The sequence below is a fragment of the Tursiops truncatus genome, chromosome 10 (assembly GCF_011762595.2).
Source record: "Tursiops truncatus isolate mTurTru1 chromosome 10, mTurTru1.mat.Y, whole genome shotgun sequence".
NCBI classification, from domain to species: Eukaryota; Metazoa; Chordata; class Mammalia; order Artiodactyla; family Delphinidae; genus Tursiops; species Tursiops truncatus.
The window spans coordinates 59,495,185-59,521,766 of NC_047043.1; positions in this window are offsets into that span (position 1 = coordinate 59,495,185).

Sequence of the window (26,582 nt, forward strand, 5' to 3'; positions counted from 1 at the left end):
GGGTAGGCTTGTATTGCTCTGAATTTCCCTCTTAGAACTGGTTTTGCTGCATCCCATAGGTTTTTTTTGTTTTGTTTTGTTTTTTGTTGTACATGGGCCTCTCACTGCTGTGGCCTCTCCCGTCACGGAGCACAAGCTCCGGACGCACAGGCCCAGCGGCCACGGCTCATGGGCCCAGCCGCTCCGTGGCATGCGGGATCCTCCCAGACCGGGGCACGAAGCCCCGTCCCCTGCATCGGCAGGCGGTCTCAACCACCGTGCCACCAGGGAAGCCCATCCCATAGGTTTTGATTGTCGTGTTTTCATTGTCATTTGTCTCTAGGTATTTTTTGATTTCCTCTTTGATTTCTTCAATGATCTCTTGGTTATTTAGTAATGTACTGTTTAGCCTCCATGTGTTTGTGTTTTTTACTTTTTTTTCCCCTGTAATTGATTTCTAATCTCGAAGCGTTGTGTTCAGAAAAGATGCTTGATATGGTTTCAATTTTCTTAAATTTACTGAGGCTTGATTTGTGACCCAGACCCAAGATGTGATCTATCCTGGAGAATGTTCCATGTGCACTTGAGAAGAAAGTGTAATCTGCTGTTTTTGGATGGAATGTCCAATAAATATCAATTAAATCTATCTGGTCTATTGTGTCATTTAAAGCTTGTGTTTCCTTATTAATTTTCTGTTTCGATGATCTGTCCATTGGTGTAAGTGAGGTGTTAAAGTCCTCCACTATTCTTGTGTTACTCTCGATTTCCTCTTTTATAGCTGTTAGCAGTTGCCTTATGTATTGAGGTGCTCCTGTGTTGGGTGCATATATATTTATAATTGTTATATCTTCTTCTTGGATTGATCATTTCGTAATGTCCTTCCTTGTCTCCTGTAACATTGTTTATTTTAAAGTCTCTTTTGTCTGATATGAGTGTTGCTACTCCAGCTTTCTTTTGATTTCCATTTGCATGGAATATCTTTTTCCATCTCTTCACTTTCAGTCTGTATGTGTCCCTAGGTCTGAAGTGGGTCTCTTGTAGACAGCATATATATGGGTCTTGTTTTTGTATCCATTCAGCAAGCCTGTGTCTTTTGGTTGGAGCATTTCATACATTCACGTTTAAGGTAATTATCGATATGTATGTTCCTATTACCATTTTCTCAATTGTTTTGGAGTTCTTTTTGTAGGTCCTTTTCTTCTCTTGTGTTTCCCACTTAGAGAAGTTCCTTTAGCATTTGTTGTAGAGCTGGTTTGGTGGTGCTGAATTCTCTTAGCTTTTGCTTGTTGGTAAAGCTTTTGATTTCTCCATCGAATCTGAATGAGATCCTTGCTGGGAGGAGTAATCTTGGTTGTCGGTTCTTCCCTTTCATCACTTTAACTATATCATGCCATTCCCTTCTGGCTTGTAGAATTTCTTTTGAGAAATCAGATGTAAACTTTATGGGGTTCCCTTGTATGTTATTTGTCGTTTTTCCCTTGCTGTTTTCAATAATTTTTCTTTGTCTTTAATTTTTGCCAATTTGATTACTATGTGTGTTGGTGGGTTTCTCCTTTGATTTATCCTGTATGGGACTCTCTGCGCTTCGTGGACTTGGGTGGCTATTTCCTTTCCCGTGTTAAGGAAGTTTTCAACTATAATCTCTTCAGATATTTTCTTGGGTCCTTTCTCTGTCTCTTCTCCTTCTGGGACCCCTATAATGTGAATGTTGTTGCGTTAAATGTTGTCCCAGAGGTCTCTTAGGCTGTCTTCATTTCTTTTCATTCTTTTTTCTTTATTCTGTTCTGCAGCAGTGAATTCCACTATTCTGTCTTCCAGGTCACTTATCTGTTCTTCTGCCTCAGTTATTCTGCTATTGATCCCTTCTAGTGTGTTTTTCATTTCAGTTATTGTATTGTTCATCTCTGTTTGTTCTTTAATTCTTCTAAGTCTTTGTTAAACATTTCTTGCATCTTCTCCATCTTTGCCTCCATTCTTTTTCCAAGGTCCTGGATCATCTTCACTATCATTATTCTGAATTCTTTTTCTGGAAGATTGCCTATCTCCATTTCATTTAGTTGTTTTTCTGGGGTTTTATCTTGTTCTTTCATCTGGTACATAGCCCTCTGCCTTTTCATCTTGTCTATCTTTCTGTGAATGTTCCTAGAATTTTTCCATTAAGCCTCTTTCAGTGTAGACTTACTCAAAGGAAGTGCTTTAAAAAACTACTCCTTACTCTTTGGGTAAAGGGAGAACTTCTACCCTAAGATTTATGGACCTTTTATCTAGGTATTCTCTCTTTTGACTTAGTTTCCAGAATTTTTAACTTTCCAAGTTGACAGTATGCCAAGGCTTTTGTCCTGGTTGCAGTGACTTCTGAGAGTTCATCCCTTACCTATGATACATCGATTTCTGTTTAAATGTTGTTAACTAACTAGTAGGTTTATTGCAGATTTGGGGTTTTGGGATTCCAAAACCTGTGAACCCCAATTGGACATTTTGTATGGAATGGGCAATGTCCACACAAATAGTACAGGAAATTGGCTACTGAAGCCTATTTCTCTAGCCAAATCACTGCAGTTTCTTCTGCAGTAGCTGTGTGTCTTAGGTTAGGCTAACTAGAAGCAGAGTCTGAGATAAGAATTTGATGTACATGGTTTCTTGTGGGAGTGTCCTTTTTTTTTTTTAATTGGAGTATAGTTGATTTACAATGTTGTGTTAGTTTCAGGTACACAGCAAAGTGAATCAGTTATACATATACGTATCCACTCTTTTTTTTTAAGATTGTTTTCCCATATAGGTGGGGGAGTGTTCTTAGGAGAAGGCGAAGGAGGGAAGCAAGAAGAGGCAGGGGAAATGGCTGAGCAGGGACGTGGCTCTAGGTAAAGTCCAGCCACAGCCTGATTGCCAGCTCTGGAGCTTGTATTTCACCCCAGCATTGCCCCCACCTCAAGACAAGCAGTGTTTTGTAGCCTCCCGTCAATCTTTGCCCCCCGCCCCCCACAGGGTGGGGAATCAACATCCGGGGCATTTACAGGTGAGGAGGTTCTCAGTCAATGGCAATTCTGAGGAGAAGGTCACAGAGAACAAGGAAAATTCCTGAGAGGGAGTCTGGGGTTAAGGAAGCCTGTGGATCTGAAGCTTGGCAAGGAAAAAAGAGAGACGATGTGGAGCCTTGTAAGTCAGGATGCAATTCTCTGTGAGGTGGGCATCACTGGGTGGTCGTGAGCAGGTGAGGTAAATGATTGGATGTGCATTTCAGAAGGCCCACATCTGGGGGTGGTAGATAAGAAAGTACAGATGCCTGCAGCCCACCTGAAGGCTCTAGGAGAGAAATGCTCATGGTTTATGTAGGTGTGGTAGGGCTGGGAGTCATGAAAGGAGCTGGTACTTTGAAAGAAGCACATTTGGAAAGCAGAGCCAACTTTATTTGCTGTATGTGCAAGAGGCAGAGTAGTCAAGGTTGACTATATGAATTTTACTCTGAGCAAAAAAGTGGGAGGGACAGGCTTGACAGAGGAGAAGAGGGAATATGGAAAGAAGGGTTTAGTTTTGGGTGTATCAATAGTTCTTCCCTTTATATAGCTGAGTAGTGTTCCGTTGTACAGCTTGTCTATTCATTCACCGATTGATGGACACTTTGGTACTTTCCAGTTTGGGAATATTATGAACTGAAGCTTCTAAAAATATTCTTATACATATCTTTGGTGAATACGTGGACAAATTTCTCCTCAGTGTATATTTAGTAGAATTCTTGGGTCATAGGACAATTTCAATAATTTTTAATTCTGGCATTTCTATTTGATTCTTGTTTATATATTCCATTTCTCTTGTGAAATTCTCTTTTCTTGAACATATTATTCATACAAATTTTAATGTTCCTCTCTGATAGCTCCAATGTTATCTCTTCTGGGCATCTGCTTCTAATTTTTGTTTTTCTCTTGGTCCAGTTTCTTAGGAAGACTTTTTAATTTCTTATTGAGTGCTATATATTGTGTGTCAAACTGTAGAAACTCTGAATGGTGTTTTCTTTCCCTAAAACTGCTCAACCACTCCTCTGGTAAGGGAAAAAGAGAGATGATGTGGAGCCTTGTAAGTCAGGATGCGATTCTCTGTGAAATGGGCTTCACTGGGTGGTCGTGAGCAGGTGAGGTAAATGATTGGATGCACATTTCAGAAAGTCATGAGGTGATGAATTACCTTAATCCAGTCAGGGACTGAGGTAATTCAAGGTTGGGTTGCACTTTGGGCACAAGTTAGTCTACCTCTGGTTCCCTCTGCTTCTGCCGTGTGGTCCTTTGGGGTTTCTAATTGAGCTCCTGGATTGTTAATTGGTCCTCTGTCTCATGGCCAGTTCTAACCTCAATTTTTAATTTTCTCAGTACTATGAAAGGGGAGAAAATTCTGCTTTGCCCTTTGTCTTTCTTCCCAGTGTCTTATATTTCTTCCCTGCAGTTTAAAAATTGACAAATGCCTCCAGGAAAACTGACAGCATCAGACTCACTTCGAAGTCCCAGCTTCTCTTTCTGGGGTCTTGTGGCTATTTGGGCAGTCCCAAACTCCACTTTTTGTCCCCAGGTCTCTGAGATTGCTAGAATTTCTACTTGGTTCTCTGCCTGTAAACAGTGGCTCTCTATCTTTCTTTGCCTTCTACCTCAATCAGTGCCAAGAATTGGCAAATTCCCTGAAGGCAGAGTAGTTCTAGAATGTTTGCTCACCAATCTGTAATTCCGTTCCTCCAGAATCCTGACCCTGAGTCCTGTTTGCTCAGCAGTTCTCTGTGGTCTCCAAACAGATGAAATTTTGTATTTTATCCAGCTACACTGGTCAATCTTAGGAGAGCATCAGTCTGTTGCAAGTCACTGCATCATATCTGGAACTGGCAATCCCCTATCATTTAATTTCAGTAACTGTTCATCATGTAGCACGTCTTCATTTTTAATCTTACTTCACTATTTTTTAAATGCCTGTGTATCTATCACTTTTCATCCTTATTTAAAATACCCTAGTTATTGGGCTTCCCTGGGGGTGCAGTGGTTAAGAATCTACCTGCCCATGCAGGAGACACGGGTTCGAGCCCTGGTCCGGGAATATCCCACATGCTGCGGAGCAATTAAGCCCGTGCACCACAACTACTGAAGCCTGCGCTCTAGAGCCCACGAGCCACAGCTACTGAGACTGTGTGCCACAACTACTGAAACCTGTGCACCTAGAGCCCGTGCTCCTCAACAAGAGAAGCCACCACAATGAGAAGCCTGCATACCACAACGAAGAGTAGCCCCCGCTTGCCACAACTAGAGAAAGCCTGCACACAGCAATGAAGACCCAACGCAGCCAAAAATAAATAAATTTTAAAAAATAATTAAAAAATTAAAATGGTTGTGGAAACATGCACAATTTTCAGAAAGCACTCAACCAATGTGCTATAATTTAAAAAAACCAAAACCAAAAAAAAACCCTAGTTATTAAAAAAAAGTATATAGGATTCAGCCAACAGTGCACCAAGAAGAAACTACAGAAAATGTGTATTTTCATGTTCAAACAAAAGCAAATAAAAATTAAGTTAATAAACATTTGACTCATGAAGTTAGAATAAACAAAACACATCTGAAAAAGAGCAGGAGGATTCCATCAAGGTTAAAGAAGTTATTAAGGAATTTTAAAAAACAAATACACTAAGAGAATGAAAATACAAGCCAGGGGCTTCCCTGGTGGCGCAGTGGTTGAGAATCTGCCTGCCAATGCAGGGAACACGGGTTCGAGCCCTGGTCTGGGAAGATCCCACATGCCACGGAGCAACTAGGCCCGTGAGCCACAACTGCTGAGCCTGCGCGTCTGGAGCCTGTGCTCCGCAACAAGAGAAGGCCGTGACAGTGAGAGGCCCGCGCACCGCGATGAAGAGTGGCCCCTGCTCGCCGCAACTAGAGAAAGCCCTCGCACAGAAACGAAGACCCAACACAGCCAAAATTAATAAATAAATTTATAAAAAAAAAAAAAATACAAGCCAGAAACACATATATATGGAATTCCCCCCCCGCAAAAAAATGGTTATGAAGAACCTAGGGGCAGGGCAGGAATAAAGACGCAGATGTAGAGAATGGACTTGAGGACACGGGGAGGGGGAAGTGTCAGCTGGGACGAAGTGAGAGAGTGGCATGGACATATATACACTACCAAATGTAAAATAGATAGCTAGTGGGAAGCAGCCGCATAGCACAGGAAGATCAGCTCAGTGCTTTGTGACCACCTAGAGGGATGAGATAGGGAGGGTGGGAGGGAGACGCAAGAGGAGGAGATATGGGGATATATGTATATATATAGCTGATTCACTTTGTTATAAAGCAGAAACTAACACACCATTGTAAAGCAATTATACTCCAATAAAGATGTTAAAAATAAAAAAGAAAAGAAAATACAAGCCAGAGAGGGGTAGAAAAATCTTTGCAAAACACATGTCTAATAAGGGACTGATATACAAATATATAAAGAATAGTTGAAACTCAACAATAAAAAGAATGAACAATCCAATTTAAAAATGGGCAAGAGGTCTGAACAGACACCTCACCAGAGAAGATATACAGATGGCAAATAAGCACATGAAAAGATGTTCAATATCGTATGTCATTAGGGGATTACAAATGAAGACTACAGTTAGATACCACTACACACCTATTAAAATGGCCAAAATTCAAAACACTGACAATACCAAATGCTGGTGAGGATGTGGAGCAACAGGAACTCTCATTCATTGTTAGTGGGAATTCATAATGGCCACTTTGGAAGACAGATTGGTAGTTTCTTAGAAAACTAAACATACTCTTACCATACTATCCAGCAATCATGTTCCTTGGCATTTACCTAAATAAGCTAAAAATATATGTCCACACAATCACTTGCACATGAATGTTTACAGCAGATTTATTCATAATTGCCAAAACTTGGAAGCAACCAAGATATACTTTTTTTAGGTGAATGGACAAACTGGTACATCCAAAAAAAATTGAGTAATATTCAGTGATAAAAGGAAATGAACTATCAAAGTACAAAAAGACATGGAGAAAAGTTAAATAGATATTACTAAGTGAAAGTGAAAGAAGACAATCTGAAAACACTAAGTACTGAATGATTCCAGCTCTATGACATTCTGGAAAAAGCAAAACTCTGGAGGCAGTAAAAAGATCAGTGGTTGCTAGTGGATCAGGAGAGGGAGGGATGAATAGGTGAAGCACGGGAGATTTGTAGGACAGTGAAACTATTCTATATGATATTGTAATCGTGGATATGTGACATTATACATTTGTCAAAACCCAGAGATTGGAGACTTCCGGGAAGATGGCAGAAGAGTAAGACGCGGAGATCACCTTCCTCTCCACAGATACACCAGAAATACATCTACGCGTGGAACAACTCCTACAGAACACCTACTGAACGCTGGCAGAAGACCTCAGACCTCCCAAAAGGCAAGGAACCCCCCACGTACCTGGTTCGGGCAAAAGAAAAAACTAAACAGAGACAAAAGGATAGGGACGGGTCCTGCACCAGCGGGAGAGAGCTGTGAAGGAGGAAAAGTGTCCACACACTAGGAAGCCCCTTCGCGGGTGGAGACTTCGGGAGGCGGAGTGGGGGAGCTTGGGAACCGCGGAGGAGAGCACAGCAACAGGGGTGCGGAGGGCAAAGCGGACAGATTCCAGCGCAGAGGATCGGGCCGACCGGCACTCACCAGCCGAGAGGCTTGTCTGCTCGCCCGCCGGGGCGGGCGGGACTGGGAGCTGGGGCTCCGGCTTTTGTCGGAGCGCCGGGAGAGGACTGAGGTTGGCGGCGTGAACACAGCCTGCAGGGCGTTGGTGCGCCGCGGCTGGCCGGGAGAGAGTCCGGGGAGGGGTCTGGACCTGCCGAAGAGGCAAGAGACTTTTACGTCCCTCTTTGTTTCCTGGTGCACGAGGAGAGGGGATTAAGAACGCTGCTTGAGAGAGCTCCAGGGACGGGCGCGAGCCGCGGCTAAGAGTGCGGAGCCCAGAGACGGACATGGGACGCTGGGGCCGCTGCTGCCGCCGCCGGGAGGCCTGTGTGCGAACACAGGTCACTAGCCACACGCCCTTCCGGGGAGCCTGTGCAGCCCGCCACTGCCAGGGTCCCGGGATCCAGGGACGGCTCCCCGGGAGAGCGCACGGCGCGCCTCAGGCTGCAGCGTCACGCCGGCCTCTGCCGCTGCAGGCCCGCCCCGCACTCCGTGACCCTCCCTACCCCCCGGCCTGGGTGAGCCAGAGCCTCCGAATCAGCGGCTCCTTTAACCTCGTCCTGTCTGAGCAAAGAACAGACGCCCTCCGGCGACCTACACGCACAGGCGGGGCCAAATCCAAAGCTGAGCCCCTGGGAACTGTCAGAACAAAGAAGAGAAAGGGAAATCTCTCCCAGCAGCCTCAGAAGCAGCGGATTAAAGCTCCACAATCAACTTGATATACCCTGCATCTGTGGAATACCTGAATAGACAACGAATCATCCCAAATTAAGGAGCCCTGTGGATGAAAGGCTCTTGGTGCTGCAGCCAGGACTCAGTGCTGTGCCTCTGAGGTGGGAGAGCCAACTTCAGGACACTGGTCCACAAGAGGCCTCCCAGCTGCACATAATATCAAACAGCACAAATCTCCGAGAGATCTCCATCTCAACGCCAGCACCCAGCTTCACTCAACGACCAGCAACCTACAGTGCTGGACATCCTATGCCAAACAACTAGCAAGACAGGAACACAACCCCACCCATTAGCAGAGAGGCTGCCCAAAATCATAGTAAGTCTACAGACACCACAAAACACGCCACCAGACGTGGACCTGCCCACCAGAAAGACAAGATCCAGCCTCATACACCAGAACACAGGCACTAGTACCCTCCACCAGGAAGCCTACACAACCCACTGAACCAACCTTAGCCACTGGGGACAGACACAAAAAACAACAGGAACTACGAACCTTCAGCCTGCAAAAAAGGAGACCCCAAACACAGTAAGATAAGCAAAATGAAAAGACAGAAAAACACACAGCAGATGAAGGAGCAAGATAAAAACCCACCAGACCTAACAAATGAAGAGGAAATAGGCAGTCTACCTGAAAAAGAATTCAGAATAATGATAGTAAGGTTGATCCAAAATCTTGGAGATAGAATGGACAATAGAATGGACAAATTGCAAGAATCAGTTAACAAGGACCTAGAAGAACTAAAGATGAAGCAAGCAACGATGAACAACACAATAAATGAAATTAAAAGTACTCTAGATGGGATCAATAGCAGAATAACTGAGGCAGAAGAACGGATAAGTGACCTGGAAGATAAAATAGTGGAAATAACTACTGCAGAGCAGAATAAAGAAAAAAGAATGAAAAGAACTGAGGACAGTCTCAGAGACCTCTGGGACAACATTAAACGCACCAACATTCGAATTATAGGGGTTCCAGAAGAAGAAGAGAAAAAGAAAGGGACTGAGAAAATATTTGAAGAGATTATAGTTGAAAACTTCCCTAATATGGGAAAAGAAATCGTTAATCAAGTCCAGGAAGCACAGAGAGTCCCATACAGGATAAATCCAAGGAGAAATACGCCAAGACACATATTAATCAAATTGTCAAAAATTAAATACAGAGAAAACATATTAAAAGCAGCAAGGGAAAAACAACAAATAACACACAAGGGAATCCCCATAAGGTTAACAGCTGATCTTTCAGCAGAAACTCTGCAAGCCAGAAGGGAGTGGCAGGACATATTGAAAGTGTTGAAGGAGAAGAACCTGCAACCAAGATTACTCTACCCAGCAAGGATCTCATTCAGATTTGATGGAGAAATTAAAACCTTTACAGACAAGCAAAAGCTGAGAGAGTTCAGCACCACCAAACCAGCTCTACAACAACTGCTAAAGGAACTTCTCTAGGCAAGAAACACAAAAGAAGGAAAGGACCTACAATAACGAACCCAAAACAATTAAGAAAATGGGAATAGGAACACACATATCGATAATTACCTTAAATGTAAATGGACTAAATGCTCCCACCAAAAGACACAGATTGGCTGAATGGATACAAAAACAAGACCCATATATTTGCTGTCTACAAGAGACCCACTTCAGACCTAGAGACACATACAGACTGAAAGTAAGGGGATGGAAAAAGGTATTTCATGCAAATGGAAACCAAAAGAAAGCTGGAGTAGCAATTCTCATATCAGACAAAATAGACTTTAAAACAAAGACTATTAGAAGAGACAAAGAAGGGCACTACATAATGATCAAGGGATCGATCCAAGAGGAAGATATAACAATTGTAAATATTTATGCACCCAACATAGGTGCACCTCAATACATAAGGCAAATACTGACAACCATAAAAGGGGAAATCGACAGTAACACATTCATAGTAGGGGACTTTAACACCCCACTTTCACCAATGGACAGATCATCCAAAATGAAAATAAATAAGGAAACACAAGCTTTAAATGATACATTAAACAAGATGGACTTAATTGATATTTATAGGACATTCCATCCAAAAACAACAGAATACACATTTTTCTCAAGTGCTCATGGAACATTCTCCAGGATAGATCATATCTTGGGTCACAAATCAAGCCTTGGTAAATTTAAGAAAATTGAAATTGTATCAAGTATCTTTTCTGACCACAACGCCATGAGACTAGATATCAATTACAGGAAAAGATCTGTAAAAAATACAAACACATGGAGGCTAAACAATACACTACTTAATAATGAAGTGATCACTGAAGAAATCAAAGAGGAAATCAAAAAATACCTAGAAACAAATGACAATGGAGACACAACGACCCAAAACCTGTGGGATGCAGCAAAAGCAGTTCTAAGGGGGAAGTTTATAGCAATACAAGCCCACCTTAAGAAGCAGGAAACATCTCGAATAAACAACCTAACCTTGCACCTCAAGCAATTAGAGAAAGAAGAACAAGAAAACCCCAAAGCTAGGAGAAGGAAAGAAATCATAAAAATCAGATCAGAAATAAATGAAAAAGAAATGAAGGAAACAATAGCAAAGGTCAATAAAACTAAAAGCTGGTTCTTTGAGAAGATAAACAAAATAGATAAACCACTAGCCAGACTCATTAAGAAAAAAAGGGAGAAGACTCAAATCAATAGAATTAGAAATGAAAAAGGAGAGGTAACAACTGACACTGCAGAAATAAAAGAGATCATGAGAGATTACTACAAGCAACTCTATGCCAATAAAATGGACAATCTGGAAGAAATGGACAAATTCTTAGAAATGCACAACCTGCCAAGACTGAATCAGGAAGAAATAGAAAATATGAACAGACCAATCACAAGCACTGAAATTGAAACTGTGATTAAAAATCTTCCAACAAAGAAAAGCCCAGGACCAGATGGCTTCACAGGCGAATTCTATCAAACATTTAGAGAAGAGCTAACACCTATCCTTCTCAAACTCTTCCAAAATATAGCAGAGGGAGGAACACTCCCAAACTCCTTCTACGAGGCCACCATCACCTTGATACCAAAACCAGACAAGGATGTCACAAAGAAAGAAAACTACAGGCCAATATCACTGATGAACATAGATGCAAAAATCCTCAACAAAATACTAGCAAATAGAATCCAACAGCACATTAAAAGGATCATACACCATGATCAAGCGGGGTTTATTCCAGGAATGCAAGGATTCTTCAATATACGCAAATCTATCAATGTGATAAACCATATTAACAAACTGAAGGAGAAAAACCATATGATCATCTCAATAGATGCAGAGAAAGCTTTCGACAAAATTCAACACCCATTTATGATAAAAACCCTGCAGAAAGTAGGCATAGAGGGAACTTTCCTCAACATAATAAAGGCCATATATGACAAGCCCACAGCAAACATCATCCTCAATGGTGAAAAACTGAAAGCATTTCCACTAAGATCAGGAACAAGACAAGGTTGCCCACTCTCACCACTCTTATTCAACATAGTTTTGGAAGTTTTAGCCACAGCAATCAGAGAAGAAAAGGAAATAAAAGGAATCCAAATCGGAAAAGAAGAAGTAAAGCTGTCACTGTTTGCAGATGACATGATCCTATACATAGAGAACCCTAAAGATGCTACCAGAAAACTACTAGAGCTAATCAATGAATTTGGTAAAGTGGCAGGATACAAAATTAATGCACAGAAATCTCTGGCATTCCTATATACTAATGATGAAAAATCTGAAAGTGAAATCAAGAAAACACTCCCATTTACCATTGCAACAAAAAGAATAAAATATCTAGGAATAAACCTACCTAAGGAGACAAAAGATCTGTATGCAGAAAATTATAAGACATTAATGAAAGAAATTAAAGATGATACAAATAGATGGAGACATATACCATGTTCTTGGATTGGAAGAATCAACATTGTGAAAATGACTCTGCTACCCAAAGCAATCTATAGATTCAATGCAATCCCTATCAAACTACCACTGGCATTTTTCACAGAACTAGAACAAAAAATTTTGCAATTTGTATGGAAACACAAAAGACCCCGAATAGCCAAAGCAATCTTGAGAACGAAAGAAGGAACTGGAGGAATCAGGCTCCCAGACTTCAGACTATACTACAAAGCTACAGTTATCAAAACGGTATGGTACTGGCACAAAAACAGAAAGATAGATCAATGGAACAGGATAGAAAGCCCAGAGATAAACCCACGCACATATGGTCACCTTATCTTTGACAAAGGAGGCAGAAATGTACCGTGGAGAAAGGACAGCCTATTCAATAAGTGGTGCTGGGAAAACTGGACAGCTACATGTAAAAGTATGAAGTTAGATCACTCCCTAACACCATACACAAAAATAAGCTCTAAATGGATTAAAGACCTAAATGTAAGGCCAGAAACTATCAAACTCTTAGAGGAAAACATAGGCAGAACACTCTATGACATAAATCACAGCAAGATTCTTTCTGACCCACCTCCTAGAGTAATGGAAATAAAAACAAGAGCAAACAAATGGGACCTAATGAAACTTAAAAGCTTTTGCGCAGCAAAGGAAACCATAAAGAAGACCAAAAGACAACCCTCAGAATGGGAGAAAATATTTGCAAATGAAGCAACTGACAAAGGATTGATCTCCAAAATTTATAAGCAGCTCATGCAGCTTAATAACAAAAAAACAAACAACCCAATCCAAAAATGGGCAGAAGACCTAAATAGACATTTCTCCAAAGAAGATATACAGACTGCCAACAAACACATGAAAGAATGCTCAACATCACTAATCATGAGAGAAATGCAAATCAAAACTACAATGAGATATCATCTCACACCAGTCAGAATGGCTATCATCAAAAAATCTAGAAACAATAAATGCTGGAGAGGGTGTGGAGAAAAGGGAACCCTCTTACACTGTTGGTGGGAATGTAAATTGATACAGCCACTGTGGAGAACAGTATGGAGGTTCCTTAAAAAGCTACAAATAGAACTACCATATGACCCAGCAATCCCACTACTGGGCATATACCCTGAGAAAACCATAATTCAAAAAGAGTCATGTACCAAAATGTTCATTGCAGCTCTATTTACAATAGCCCAGAGATGGAAACAACCTAAGTGTCCATCATCGGATGAATGGATAAAGAAGATGTGGCACATATATACAATGGAATATTACTCAGCCATAAAAAGAGACGAAATTGAGCTATTTGTAATGAGGTGGATAGACCTAGAGTCTGTCATACAGAGTGAAGTAAGTCAGAAAGAGAGAGACAAATACCGTATGCTAACACATATATATGGAATTTAAAAAAAAAAAAAAATGTCATGAAAAACCTAGGGGTGAAACAGGAATAAAGACACAGACTTACTAGAGAATGGACTTGAGGCTATGGGGAGGGGGAAGTGTAAACGGTGACAAAGCGATAAAGAGGCATGGACATATATACACTACCAAACGTAAGGTAGATAGGTAGTGGGAAGCAGCCGCATAGCACAGGGAGATCAGCTCGGTGCTTTGTGACCGCCTGGAGGGGTGGGATAGGGAGGGTGGGAGGGAGGGAGACGCAAGCGGGAAGAGATATGGGAATATATGTATATATATAACTGATTCATTTTGTTGTGAAGCTGAAACTAACATACCATTGTAAAGCAATTATACTCCAATAAAGATGTTAAAAGAAAAAAAAAAAAAAAAAAAAAACCCAGAGATTATACAGTATTAAAAATGAGCTCTGATATAAACTATGGACTTTATTTAAAAATCTATCAGTATTGGCTCATCAGTTATATCAAATGCACCATACTAATGCAAGATGTTAATATTTAAAAGCAAAACTATGTTTGTGTTGGGAGGGGGCAGCAGATGTGGAAACTGTACTTAATGTTAAATTTTTCTGTAAGCCTAAAATGCTATAAAAAGTAAAGTCTATTAATTTTTTTGAAGTGAACATAATAAAATAAAACTGATAAATTAGGTTTCCCTGGGGGCGGGGAAAACAATAATAAACAGGACTAAATTCTGTTATAATTAACAAAGAAAGAAAAATAGTTAACACTCATCATACACCAACACTGCTCTAAGCACTACACAACAGCCCTAAGACATCAGTGCATATTAGTATTCCCATTTTGCAGCTGAAGAAACAGCCAGGGCAGGTTTGCATAACTCATTCCAGCTCACACAGCTTGCCCAAGGGTCACATAGCAAGTGATGGGGCTGGGTGTTAACCCAGTTCATGTTGCTCCAGAGTCTGTCCTCTTAGCTACAAAGAAGTACTGCCAGAACATAGTGAGTAGTCAGTACTGCCAGAACCTACGATTGCAGAGAAAGCCCACCTAAATATACAGCATTTCTTAACAGTCGTATAAGAAGTAGACTTTGTTGGGACTTCCCTGGTGGTCCAGTGGTAAAGAATCTGCCTTCTAATGCAGGGAGCGCAGGTTCTATCCCTGGTCAGGGAACTAAGATCCTACATGCCGTGGGGCAACTAACCCCGCGTGCCACAACTATTGAGCTTTTGCGCCTCAGATAGAGAGCCCACTTGTTGCAAACTACAGAGTCCACGCGCTCTGGAGCCCGTGTGCCACAACTAGAGAAGAGAAAACCTGCATGCCAGAACTAGAGAGAAGCCCGTGTGCTGCAGTGAAGAGCCTATGCACGGCAACAAAGACCCGACACAGCCAAATAAATAAAGAAATATTTTAAAAAATAAAAATAGACTTTGTTGGTGACTAAACATAGTAATAAACATAGAAATAAAGTTGAAAATCTGGAAGAAATTGATATGTGACCGTGTGACAGAAACTCTCTTGTCTGGGACCCCTGCCCACCTGTCATCCATATGGATTTCTGGGAACTGCCCTGGTTTTCATTGTGCTGCACCCTCTGGCAGTCACTCCTAATTCTCCCAAACCCTAGTCCCTAACAACCACTAATCTACTTTCTGTCACCATAGATTTGTCTATTCTGGACATATCATATAAATGGAATCCTACAATATTTGGCCTGCTGTGCCTGGCTTCTTCATGAGCATCATGTTTTCACAGTTCATTCACGTTGTTAGCATGTGTCAGCCCTTCATTCCTATTTTTTGCTGAATAGTATTCCATTACATGGACATACCACATTTCATGTATTCATTCCTCAGTTGATGGACATCAGATTGTTCCCACTTTGTTACTATTGTGAATAATACCGCTATGAACATCCTGGATGAGTCTTTGTGTGGACACATTGTTTTCATTTCTCTTGGGTATAAATCTAGGAGTGGAATTGCTAGGTAATATGATAACTCTGTTGAACTATGTGAGGAACCGCCAAACTGTTTTCTGAAGTTGTTCTGCACCATTTTATGTTCCCACCAACAGTTGAAGATTTCAATTTCTTCACATTGTCACCAACACTTGTTATTATCTGTCTTTTTTTTTTTTTTTTTTTGCGGTACACGGGCCTCTCACTGTTGTGGCCTCTCCCATTGCGGAGCACAGGCTCCGGACACACAGGCTCAGTGGCCATGGCTCACAGGCCCAGCCACTCTGCAGCACATAGGATCCTCCCGGACCGGGGCACGAACCCGTGTCCCCTGCATTGGCAGGTGGACTCTCAACCACTGCGCCACCAGGGAAGCCCTATCTGTCTTTTTGATTATAGCCATCCAAGTGTGTGTGAAGTGGCATCTCACTGTGGTTTTGATTTCATTTTCCTGATGGTTAATAGTGTTGAACATCTTTTCATGTACTTATTGGCTATTCTTATAGCTTTTTTGGAGAAATATCTATTCAAATGCTTTGCCCATTTTTTTATTTTATTGAAGTATAGCTGATTTACAATGTCATGTTAATTTCTTCTGTTATGCATATATATATTCAGTTATGCATATACATATTCTTTTTCATATTCTTTTCCATTATGGTTTATCACAGGATATTGAATTTAGTTCCCTGTGCTATACAGTAGGACCTTGTTGTTTATCCATCCTGTATATACTAGCTTGCATCTGCTAATCCCAAACTCCCAATCCATCCCTCCCCCAACCCCCTCTCCCCCTTGGCAACCAAGTCTGTTCTCTGTGTCTGTGAGTCTGTTTCTGTTTCATAGATAAGTTCATTTGTGTTATATTTTAGATTCTACATATAAGTGATATCATATGGTATTTGTCTTTCTCTTTCTGACTTACTTCGCTTAGTATGACAGTTTCTAGGTCCATCAATGTTGCTGCAAACGGCATTATTTCATTCTTTTTATGGCTGAGTAATATTCCATTATATATATACATCACATCTTTATCCATTTATCTGTCAATGGACATTTAGGCTGTTTCCATGTCTTGGCTATTGTAAAGAGTTGCTTTGCCCATTTTTGAAGTGGGTTAATTGTCTTTTTTTACTATTGAGTTGCAAGAGTTCTTTATATGTTCTGGATACAAGTCCCTTATCAGACATACGGTTTGCAGTATATTTCTTTTGAACATTAGAAGTTTAAGATGTTTATAGTTGATTCAATTTATAGGAGTGTGAGTCTTTTAGAGCACAAATATCTTGTTTTCCCAAGATTGAGTTATTGATAGACAAGGAATGTATAAAGTTTGTAAGCTATTTTACTAGATTATAAAGTATAAACTAATCTCCAAAGATCTATGTTTGATAATGAAACTTTCCAATATTTCACTTCAGTAATTTAATTTTAATAAGGAATGATTTCATTTTTCTCTGTGTCTTAAGAATTTCGTTAATAATGCATCGTCCTCAGAGCAGAGTAACTGTGTCAGAATCTTGGAAGAAAAATTAACTGTATACTACATTTTTAAAAAGAATTTGATCAACATTATGCCCTGATTCCCTTTTGTCTAGCCCAGGCCTCCGTTCAACAGAGGCCCATATCAAAAGTCACACAGGGGTGTCCTAGTGCACTGTCCTAGGAAATCAATCAATAAAGGGACTGTAGAAATGACCCCCGCAGCAGATTCTCACACTCAAAACATTACTTTATTCATTCAACAAATATCTATCAATATTTGCTACATGCCAGACACTGTTCTAGACACTAGGATGACAATGGAGAGTGAAAACAAATATTGTCTCCATGTAGTGGGGAAGACAGGTTAATGAAATAACCACACAATGGAATGTAGCATCGCAATTGTGACAGGGCTGTGCCAGAGCACGGTTAGGGGTGATCAAGGAGAGCTACTTGGAGGCAGTGACATCCAGGCTTTTTCTGAAGATAGGGCTGGTGTTAACGAAAGGGAAGCCTGAGAGCCTCTCGCTGCACTGAGCTGACCCTGAGAAGAGGGATCCAGGGATAAGTGAGGAGCAGAGATCGCCAGTGAGTGCTCCCTTGAGAATGTGTTCCAGGTGAGGCTGGAGATGTAAACCCAAGCTTGCAGGTGAAACAGTCTTGGTCCAGATCTCACTCTGTGTACCTCCAGCTGTGTGGCTTTGGGAAAATTGTTTAATCTCTCTGATCCTGATAAATGGGACTCTTCCTACCAAAAGGATTGCTATGAGGACTAAAGGAGATGCAGAGATGAAATGCCCAGAACAGTGTTTTGCCGCTAGTGACCACGCCAAATATTTGGGAGAAAATATAAGCCAGTACGAGACTACAGTGCCCGTCCTTGCCTCTGGTTCCCCCACCTCACCTCTGTTGCAGTCATGGGCCCCTGGCTCTTGATGCCAACCTGAGAAGCCCTTGAGCCCCCCACTGCTTCCCCTGCTTAGGTCACAACTTTCTTCCTCCAACGTATGTAGCTTTTACTCCACCGTCCTCTAGTATTTTCTTTACGAGGTATCAGTAGGGAATATTTTAAAGTACTATACTTCATATTTCTGAAGAAGGTTTTAATAATCTTTTCCTTCTGAATAGAAATGCACCATCTCCTTATGATAGAAAGTTTTGAAAATAAGGAAAAACTTATGTACCCATTTTTTATCAAATATTTATTGAACAGCTACTAGGTACCAGGCCCTGTTCTGAGCACTGGGCGCACAATAGCAGGCACGGTCACTGCCTTCATGGAACGTGGGCTCCAGTGTGGGAAGACTGACATTTGTCACCAAGGTTTAAGGTCTTGGTTTTATTGGGGACTGGGCTGCATTTTCTGAAGTTTCTACAACTTGCTTACAGATGTCTTATTGCCCTGGTATTGGCAGAGTTCCCTACAGGGTATCTGAATTATTCTTTTTTTTTTTTTGCGGTACGCGGGCCTCTCACTGTTGTGGCCTCTCCCGTTTAGGAGCACAGGCTCCGGACGCGCAGGCTCAGCGGCCATGGCTCACGGGCCTAGCCGCTCCACGGCATGTGGGATCTTCCCGGACCGGGGCACGAACCCGTGTCCCCTGCACCGGCAGGCAGACTCACAACCACTGCACCACCAGGGAAGCCCATGAATTATTCTTCTATGTGTAAAGCTCATCAGATTCTCTGTTGTTTCATCACTGTGGGCTTTTTCTTACCACATAGGATTTCCTGATAAAAGAAATGACATCCATGATCTGCTTGATGGCTTTAACCATACTATGATCTGTGGACTTGCTGGCTTTAACATGCATGATTCTTCCCTAACGATGACTCCAGCATTCTGCCAGGCTAGCCATATGAAACTCAGTTTGATCAAATGTTCATACCCACTATATTCCACATATTCAAAGAAGATGTTGATTCTTTATTTCCCATGACTGATCTAATATCGTCCTTAAGTCCCCACCCATTGTTTGCAATGAAAACCAAACAAACAAATAAACAAACCCTAAATCTTCCAGTGGATGGTTTCTCGGTCTCTTCTGGTTTAAACCATTTCCTTTGGATCCCTGAATCTTTGGAGGGTAGATATTCAAGGAATTTGAAGATCCTCTCCTTATCACAGAAGTTCTTCCCTTCTATCTCCTTTTTCTCAAGTTGGCAAATGGGGAAACTTAGGAATCTACCTTCTCTGGGAGAGGAGATGCCTCTTTACACCCTATATTCTGGGTCCGTATACACTCCAGTTAAGGTATTGGATCTTGCTTATCTCTGGGCAAGAGCCTCTGGTCTCCCTGGGGCCACTGACCATGTCACTGGTTCTATCCAACCTTTGGGCTGATAAGAAAGTTCTTCAGATTCATCAGAGACCAAGGCTCCTTCAAGTTTTCACTTCTGCTGTCCTAAGGGATAATCCAAGATATCTTTATGTCTGCATTCCAGTCAGCAGAAAGGAGCAAGGGGGAAGGGAAGTGCAGCTGCTCCATTTAAAGATGGCTCCAGGAAGTTTCACATACTACTTCCGTTTATATTCTATTGGCCAGAACTTTGTCACCTGGCTAAACCTGGTGCAAGTCAGGCTGGTCAGGGCTAATGGTTATTCTGGGTGGCCATGAGCCCAGATAATATATAGAGGTTCTACTCAGAGGAAGAAGGCGAGATACCAAGGGTACCAGTAACTCGTTTTCCATCTGTAAAGTAGGACAACCCTGAAACTGTGCTCAAACTGATAAGAACTCAATCCCTAGAATCCCTTCTTGAGGGAATTTTCCTGGGACCACTCCTGATACCCAAAACTATACCAGTCAAGGTCCTAAGGAAGCACTCTAAATATTTGAAACAGGAAATTTAATGCAGGAAGTTTTTTTAAATTTTATTTTTATTATTATTATTTTTGGCTGCATTGGGTCTTCATTGCTGCGCACGGGCTTTCTCTAGTTGTGGCAATCAGGGGCTACTCTTCATTGTGGTGCACGGGCTTCTCATCGCGATGGCTTCTCTTGTGGAGCAAGGGCTCTAGGTGCACAGGCTTCAGTAGTTGTGGCACGCGGGCTCAGTAGTTGTGGCACACGGGCTCTAGAGGGCAGGCTAGTAGTTGTGGCACACGGTCTTAGTTGCTTCACAGCATGTGGGATCTTCCCAGGCCAGGGATTGAACCTGTGTCCCTGCATTGACAGGCGGATTCTTAACCACTGCACCACCAGGGAAATCCCTAATGCAGGAAATTTTACACAGGTGATAGAAAAGCTGAGAAGCTAAACTGAGATGGTAAGGCAATCCATAAAGTAACCTCATCAGGAAACTACTTCCAGTTTCCTCTAGCTCATCAGAACCAATCACCCCAGACCGTTATCAGCCCTGTTTCAATGACTGTTTTGCCTGTTGTTTCAATGGCATGAGGAACCCAACCTGATCAAGGGATAGCCTGTGTTTCAGATTTAATGGGGCCATTCTGTGTCCCCTGGTGAAAGCATCCCTCCCTTGGGAATGAAGACCTTCAGATCAACAGAACCCAAGGTTCTGGAACGGGAAGCAAAGACTCTGCCAGTGGGTTATTAAGTGTAATGATGAGAGGGATCACTACTACTGTGTTACTTTGTTCTCAAACTCTGTGTGTCAGTTGCAGGTTGAGAAGATATACCACATTCTGGAAGACAGCACCCCAACCATGCAGGTTTCCCAGTTAGCAACACAACCACTTTAAGTGGACAGCTCCTTCTTGGTGATGAAGTAGACGGTGAGTCCAGAGAACTCCAAAGGTGAGAGCAAAGTGTCATAACTTTTATGCTGTGAAACAGGTTGCTCAGACAGAAGCTGTGTTGTGAGGGATATCTGATGGGTTCTGAGGTACTCAGTGAGTCCATGGATGGTGGTGCTGGTGCCAGCAGAGAAGGCAAGTCCATTCTCTAAACAGAAGTTATTCCAGTGAGGACAAGTCACTGCCATTCCCATGATGAAAGTGGTCCAATCTTATCAACTTAGTGTTCCCCAGTCTTTCATCAAGATTTGTATTATTAAGAAAAGAAAACTACAAAAATTTGCATTGTTGATCGCTCTAGAAGTAAATTCATATACTGTGTGTATGTGTGTGTGTGCACATGCAACCTTATTTGCATCTTTTTTTGAGGGGAAAATTTTTGAGGAAAAAAACACAATAACCTGGATAATTCAAAAGAAAATAGGAAGTCCTAAAAAGCTGATTTTTTTTTCCAAGAAATACGCCTTGCTCAAATATAGAATTATTCCCTGCTCCCCACCGCCGGCCTGCGTGCCAAATGTACTCAGTAGCCTAGCACTCTCAGAAATAGCAGTCTAGTAGTTTCATAGATTTTCAAGTCTTGAGCCCGATGTTTAACATCCTGCTGAAAGTACTACTTGTTTTTGTAAAGTCTTAGCTATACTTGCATCAGGTGGCTTGCTTGGGATGAGGGCATCAGTCCAGTTCAAGTAATTTTGTGTCTGTGGAAAAGTTTTCAGACCATGACAGGAACTTGGGAAGTAAGTTTTTGAGGAGATGATAAAGTTGTAATTTTGCTTTTGCTGTATAAGGTCTTTATGATATATTCAACCATGTAGGCAGAATCTGATATTTGACATTGCTTGAGATATTCATCCATTTGCTCTTTTTTAAATACAAGTTTTTGAAAAGCTTCGATTACTTCATCTTAATTTACCCTTAGGTTTTATTTTTGTTTTCTTGCTCACACATTTTGCTCTTTCTTGGCACTTCCCTGCTAAAAGGGCTCCTAAATAGCATCATATACTGACTGCTTTGCCGCCAACTTTGTCTAGATTCTGAGTTAGAGCTTAGAGCTGAAAGAACCACATTGAACCAATTATTTAATTAAGAAATAAGAATATTAAATGTTGAGCACTCCCCTCCCTCAAATAGGCATGCTAGCTGAGGATTCCAACTGATGAATTAAGGGCTCATAATGTACATCAGTGATATTGCCCAGTTTTAAGGTCCAACCCCCAGATTTACAGTCCAGAGACTCAGTGTTATCAGTATCCCAAAGATGACCATGGTCTCAAGAACAAGCTCACGCATGTCATACTCTCAGGAGACTGGTAAAAGGAGGACTTCAGACTGTTTTCTTTATATAATTATGACAGCTCTGAGAGTGAACCTGAGCCCTGCAAGCCATTGGATTCAGCAGTGAAGTTGAAGTTCTATGTCTGGCTTTGCTAGTCTTCAAGGAGGAGATCCTGCCATTACCTAGGTATAAGACCTTAGCAAGGCACATTGTGATTGGATTAGAAGACCTGGGGTCCATCTCATGACAATTCTAAAGATCCCAAATATTTACATCCAAATGCATGACTTATAGACTTATTTTTTGTCAACATCTGATACCAAGAAGTTCGTCGTAGAGAACAAAATAGAGAAGAACTTAAAGGTAGGACAAAAGGTGGTTTCACATTTAATAAAAATTGAGTCGACTTCAGAGAGTTCATACAAGCATGCCTGAATGTCTTTCATCTTAAGCAAAACAAAACAAACACTCCTTTGACTCCTTACTTCCAGATGTGGCCATATTTCTACCTCCTTCAAAGCCAAACCACAAAATAATTGTCTATTCAGTGTTTCCATTTCCTCACTACCTGGTTTCTCTCCTTCCCTCTCCAATCTGGCTTCTCCCCTACTACTTTCCTGAAATTTCTTCTGACAAAAATCACCAACATCCTCCACACTGCCATATATAATGGATACCTTTCAGTTGTCATCCTGACCACTCAGTAGCATCTGGCATAGTTGACCTCCATGGTTTTCACGAAACACTCCCTTCTCCTGGGTTCCATGACACCACCCACTCTTAAGCATATTGGTCACACGTTGGCTGACTGACTTCTTTCCTATTACCCTTCTCCTAGCTACTTCTAAGGGTTGGATTTCAAATTTCAGTTCTCAACCATATTATTTATCTTAATGCTTTTCTCCTGGTGGCATATTGTTTGATTGCCTCCAGTTTGGGCCATACGCCTATCCTACTGGAAGTCATGATTAAAATCCCCACTAGTTGTACATGGAATGGACAGGAAGCTCTCCAAAGGAATCAGAAGGAGACTGAGTGAGAAAGACGTTGGGTGAGCAGCTCTAACCCATTGCACTCAGATCAGCTGAAAAATTACTAACACGCTCTCCTCCCATGAACTAACCCTACGAAAAAGTGGCCCCAAATGCTGGGTTCATTTCTCTGTATTCTGTCCTCCTCCCAGTTCCTGGAGCTACAATTCTTCATTATCTTCTTAATTCTCTGATGCCTCCAAACAGATTCTTTAAAAATGCTTTCTGCTATTTTTCTAGTTGTTCTTGGTGAGAGGTTGGTCTGAACCACATAAGCACTGTTACCAGAAATGAAAATTCTTAGGGTGGAATCTTTGTCTCACAAACACTTATTAGTTGATGGTGCCTTATTCTTTTATCTGACATGCTCTGGTCATAGGCAAAGATACCCTCAGATTCTGCCTTTTGTAACCGTAGTGTTTTTGAACAAAAACTCATTTCTAGAGTTCTTAGACACTCTGACGATGGAAGAAAATGTTCTGTTTCTTGCGTTAAAACTCTAAGTAGAATCTGGATTGAATGTCCTAGTTTTCCAAAGGTAGTGTGGCATTTAATGTTAACTAAAGTTCATTCTTGATGAATCATAGCTAGAGAGTCTGGATCACACACCAATGATTTTTATGTTGATGTAAATAATTTGCAGAGGAAAAGCTGTGACTCTCTGTTAGGTGGTCTAGTTTAGTCGCAGGGACTTGCTTGATTTGTTGGATTTTCAGTAAGCACTTAAAACTCAGAGGGAGCATGAGTGTTCTCATTTTGAAATATTTAGTATATCGTCAGGTTGAGTTGCTTCTTAAATTTATCTAAAAATATAGAGGATAAATAGGCTTTGAGTGGGAAGATGACAAATTCAAGAACTTAGACTTAACTTTATGTAAGAGAAACAACAAACGGTGAAGATGATTGGACACTGGTTGATAGACACAGATGGTTTAAGTTTGGAACAAGACTTAGTGTCCATCTTTCAATAACAATACCCCAAGCTCTCCCAATCACTAAGGCACAATTGGGAGCAGTCAAGTGTCTAGAATCCAATGCAGCAGCCCTGCAATGACTGTTTCCTTTAAATGTTTACTTTTGATAATAAGTGTCAGTAAATATTTAGAGGTTTTCTAGAAAATAAAATGCAGACACATCAGAAGTGGTAGGTGTGGAGGCCAAACTTGGAAATTCAAAAGCATGGAGACACAATAAGAGAATGTCCCAAAAGTTCATTGTGTGGACTACTTGGTTTGTGCTTTAAATTTCAAAGGTAGGTTGGCCTTTTTCTCAGAAGAGCTTTAATAAGATCTTCAGTCTTCTGTTCTATGGAAACTTAAAAAAGCCCAACAGCCAATACCCAATTAGATTATTTTAACAGATAGGGCAATGATTTCTTCAGTAGCAGCTGCTTCCTGTGGTAACCATCAAAATAGCTTTGCATTCCAACTGACTCTAGTAACCAGGTCAGTAACCAGGTCAGTTTTCACTGACTTCCACTGCTTCCAAAAATACTTTAGGCTGCTGGAGTACCTGTCATCTATGGCCTGTATGCTTTGAGAATATTTCATCCTTAACATCTGTGAGAATGAGAAGCCTTTCCTCTTGATTAATGAGTTGATAAAATGGTGGCATTAAGACTTGTTCATCCCTAATCATAAGTATTTGGCAGCTTTGAGAAAAAAAAGTCAACAGAAAATACATTTGGGGTTTAATATTTGCTCCACGTCTTTGTTTTTTTCTTTTGACATGCACCACACTCCTTCCCCCAATCTGTTCTATTGCCTGTTCTAACCCCATCACTCCATGTGATACGTTTCCCAAATCTAAGATGCTTTGGATCTGCTTAATGATGTACTTGTGAGTGTACCAGAGACCATATGGGAAGCAGGGTAGGGAGCCTGATAGAGCCCTAGACCAAGTGTTAAGGAGATTCAAAACTCTAGTGCCTGCATGATCTTGGACTGAAGTCTTAGGACTGGGCTTCCTGTCCATGCAGTGAAGTTGGACTATATCAGAAATTCTCTTACTATTTTCCAATCTGCTGTCTAGGTGCTGCTGAGATAAGGAAAGGGAGAAGAGCGGGCAAAACCCCAGCTAACCTCCTTATACTCACACACACTCACACTTGTACACACACTCATACATCTTAAGCAGAGACACTACATTCTATTCTTGTAAAAAAAAATAGAATTCTGCATGGATTGCTTGGAAAATGTTCAACTTATAAATAAATTTTTTTAAATCATGAATCTTGATGATCAAGAGGACCTTGATTAAGGTTTCAGTGATGTTATGAGCTTGCTCCACTTACAGACTAAACTGCTTACCTTGGATGGAGCAGGCTCATTGACTCTTAAGGTTTCCCAAGATGCCTGTCCTAGAGGGAATGAAAATATCCCCCTCACTTTATTTAGGCATTTTCTGATTTTCATGGGGTGGAAGTTTCGAGAGAAGAGAGTCTACTAGGGGGAGTGTCAGCATCCCTGCACCCCTCCCCACATACATTCTCTCCTCACACTAGATGACTATAATCCTTTGCGGCAAGGTAAGGCATGGCTCCTCAAGAAAGTCCTAGATTTCCAGCTTAAGTAACCACTAGCCCCATAGGCCCGTGCCTCTTAACTTTTGGGGATTATCATGTGGGATCCCTTTCATTCCCCTTCAGAGCCACTCTTCACCCCTGCCATTTTCCTCTCTTCACCAGAATGCTGACTTCTGTGGATTACATTCTAGTTGGGTTTGACTGATGGGAATTCCTGGAGATTGGGAAGAGGAAGATAAGGCAGATGGGCAGGAATCAGATCATGCAAGGCCTTGCAGGTCATGAGAAAGACTTTGGTTTTAGTCCAGTATAATGGTAAGCTGTACTAGGATTTCAAGTCAGGGAGTTAATGATCTCATTTACACACGCAAAGGTCACCCTAGTGCTGCACCTGGCTAGGGGTGGCAGAGTTGATAGTAATGGTGGCGAGCAGATTGGCACGCCTCTAAGCATCCCCTACTCACAGTTCCTTCATCCCTGATCCAGTGGTTGAACCTCTCACAGGAAAGAGTGAAAGCTCCTGGACAGAGGTACCATGAGGGTAACGGTCACCTGAGAAATTTGGGAAAGACACTTGCAAGGGTTAGTTAAACCCAGATTGTAACACCTACTCCTTCCCTCTCCATCCTGAGATGTTCCCACCCCATTTCTTAACTCAGCTAATAACGTTGTTTAAGAGTTGCTCAAGTTAAGGTTTTTAGGCTAATTATATTTTTCTTCCTGGGTCAAGCCAAGTTAATTCATAAAACAAAATAACCCAACATCTAAGGAATATAAGTACTCTTTAAGAAAAGCAGACTGAATG